Here is a 3,250-nt window from a genome sequence, read left to right on the forward strand (position 1 = left end):
CTCCAGTTGAACCAGCACCATTTGCTGAAAATACTATCTTTTTTCCATTGGATGGTTTTGGCTCCTTTGTCAAAAATCAAGTGACCATAGGTGTGTGGGTTCATTTCTGGGTCTTCAATTCTATTCCATTGGTCTATCTGTCTGTCTCTGTACCAATACCATGCAGTTTTTATCACTATTGCTCTGTAATACTGCTTGAGTTCAGGGATAGTGATTCCCCCTGAAGTCCTTTTATTGTTGAGGATAGCTTTAGCTATCCTGGGTTTTTTGTTATTCCAGATGAATTTGCAAATTGTTCTGTCTAACTCTTTGAAGAATTGGATTGGTATTTTGATGGGGATTGCATTGAATCTGTAGATTGCTTTTGGTAAAATGGCCATTTTTACCATATTAATCCTGCCAATCCATGAGCATGGGAGATCTTTCCATCTTCTGAGGTCTTCTTCAATTTCTTTCCTCAGTGTCTTGAAGTTCTTATTGTACAGATCTTTTACTTGCTTGGTTAAAGTCACACCGAGGTACTTTATATTATTTGGGTCTATTATGAAGGGTGTCGTTTCCCTAATTTCTTTCTCGGCTTGTTTCTCTTTTGTATAGAGGAAGGCAACTGATTTATTTGAGTTAATTTTATACCCAGCCACTTTGCTGAAGTTGTTTATCAGCTTTAGTAGTTCTCTGGTGGAACTTTTGGGATCACTTAAATATACTATCATGTCATCTGCAAATAGTGATATTTTGACCTCTTCTTTTCCGATCTGTATCCCTTTGATCTCCTTTTGTTGTCTGATTGCTCTGGCTAGAACTTCAAGAACTATATTGAATAAGTAGGGAGACAAAACTTTTAAGATGGCACCATTCCTCAAATGGGGGCCATAACTCTCTATTGCATTAATCTCTGGTCATCAGCGAAATGTACATCAAAACAACCCTAAGATCCACCTTATACCAATCATAATGGCTAAGGTCAAAAACACAGGCAACAACACAGGCTGGCAAAGATGTGAGGAAAGAGGAACACTCCTCTATTACTGCTGGGATTGCAAACTGGTACAATCACTGTAGAACTCAATCTGGCAGTTCCTCAGAAAATTGGAAATAGTTCTACCTGAAGAACCAGCTATACAACTCCTGGACATATACTAAATTGATGCTCCAATATATAACAAGGACTCATGCTCCACTATATTCATAGCAGCCTTATTTGTAATAGCCAGAAGCTGGAAAGAAACCAGATGTCCCTCAACTGAAGAACAGATACAGAAAATGTGGTCCATTTACATAGTGGAATACTACTCAGCTATTATAAAGGAAGACATGATGAATTTTTCAGGTAAATAGATAACTTCAAAATATCATCATGAGTGAGGTAACCCAAGCACAAAAGGACACACATGATATGTACTCACTGATAAGTCAATATTAGCCAAAAACGTCAGAATACACATGGTAAATCTCATAGATCATATGAAGCTTAACAAAATGACCGAAGTGTGGATGCTTCCATCCTTCTTAGAAGGGGGAACAAAATTATTATGGGAAACTGAAGGAGGGAGGGACCTGGGTGGGAAAGGGGAGGGGGAGTGTAAAGGTGGGGGACAGGATCAGGTATGGGGGGAGAGAGGATGGAAGCCCAGAGGGCCAGGAGATTGAATAAAAGTATAGATTGAATAAAATATGTAGCAGTGGGGGGCTGGAAGTATAAGAAGAACCTCTAGAAAGTCCCAGACACTATGGATGTGAGATACTCCAAGGACCCAATGGGGATGCCATTAGCCGAAATGCTGAACAGTGGAGACTTGAAGAGAGCACATTTAGAGAGAGCATATTTAGAGATTTGTATGTCATCCTTACTTCTTCCTAATTGTCTTAATGAACACTACTGCCCTTAGTTTTTGTTTTTGTTTATTATTCTCATTTATTGGTTGGAGAATATTAGCTCATGTTTCTCTTATAGGTTGCAACATTTCAAAGAACTGTAGTGTCCAGGAAATGAGGAACAAATGGTTGTTAAACAAGATTTAAATAATAATCTTTTCATCTCTAGTTAATAAATTAATTAACCTCATTAATTTCATTGGTGCTTTAAAGACCAGTATGAAGCTTGGTAACTTATCTTATATCCCACAATCCCATTATGAAAGTTATTACAATGTATAGAATCCATCCTCAAATAATCTGTCAGTTGACTAAAAACAGCATCAGTTATACGTTGTGTCTTTTTTTTTCTTATTAGTTTTTATTCATAATCATAAACTTAACTTTGCAATCCTCCTAGACTTGAAGGGGAATGAAGATAATATGGAACCCAAAGAACTTCAGTGAGAGCAGAGATTACAGGGTATTGCGAGCAGATGGGGTGGGGGCGCTCTCCTGAGCTACAGAAGGAATGGTTTGATGGGTAAAATGCCCGCAAATCAAAGAAACTAAGAGTTGTCCACAGTCGGAAATGGTGATCTTCTTGCTGGTCTTGCCATTCCTGGACCCAAAATGCTCCATGGCTTCCACAATGTTCGTGCCTCCTCTCCCCTTCCCAAAGACCACACACTTACCATCCAGCCGCTCAGTCTTGGCAGTGCAGATAAAAAACTGGGAACCATTTGTGTTTGGTCCAGCATTTGCCATGGACAAGATCCCAGGACCTGTATGCTTCAGGATGAAGCTATCATTCTCAAATTTCTCTCCGTAGATGGACTTGCCACCAGTGCCATTATGGCAGGTGACCTTACCACCCTGGCACATGAATCCTGGAATAATTCTGTGAAAGGAGGAACCCTTATAGCCAAATCCTTTCTCTCCAGTGGTCAGAGAACGAAAGTTTTCTGCTGTCCTTGGTACTTTGTCTGCAAACAACTCCAAGGAGACGCGGCCCAAGGGCTCGCCATCAGCAGTGATGTTGAAGAACATGGTGAGGTTGACCATGTCTGCAGCAAGCGACGAAAAGCAACAGCGGCATCTGCCACACTTTGTGTCTTTATTAGGATGTAATACACATACCAATATTAGAAGGTACAGTTACCTGTAATTCTTAATATCACAATATTGAAAGTTCAGCATTATTTTATTAAAATACCTTCCTAGTGCTTTTCTTTCTTGTCATCTGTTTCTACTCCTCCCTCCTTCAACAGAAATGAACATGATTTACACTTTTAGATAACTGAATATTATGATATGACAAATGTTTCAGTGAGAGACTAGAAAGTTTCCTATCCATGGATCCAAAATATCCAATACACAGACTCTTCAATCCCCA

General features: G+C 39.4%; 1 pseudogene; it reads right to left on the bottom strand.

Moving 5' to 3' along the window:
* Nucleotides 1-2,277: 2,277 nt before the first annotated feature.
* Ppial4g (peptidylprolyl isomerase A like 4G) lies at nt 2,278-2,919 on the bottom strand (annotated as a pseudogene).
* Between the last annotated feature and the right edge of the window lie 331 nt (nt 2,920-3,250).

The sequence above is a fragment of the Rattus norvegicus genome, chromosome 15 (genome assembly GCF_021556685.1).
Source record: "Rattus norvegicus strain SHRSP/BbbUtx chromosome 15, alternate assembly SHRSP_T2T, whole genome shotgun sequence".
In the NCBI taxonomy this organism is placed as follows: domain Eukaryota; kingdom Metazoa; phylum Chordata; class Mammalia; order Rodentia; family Muridae; genus Rattus; species Rattus norvegicus.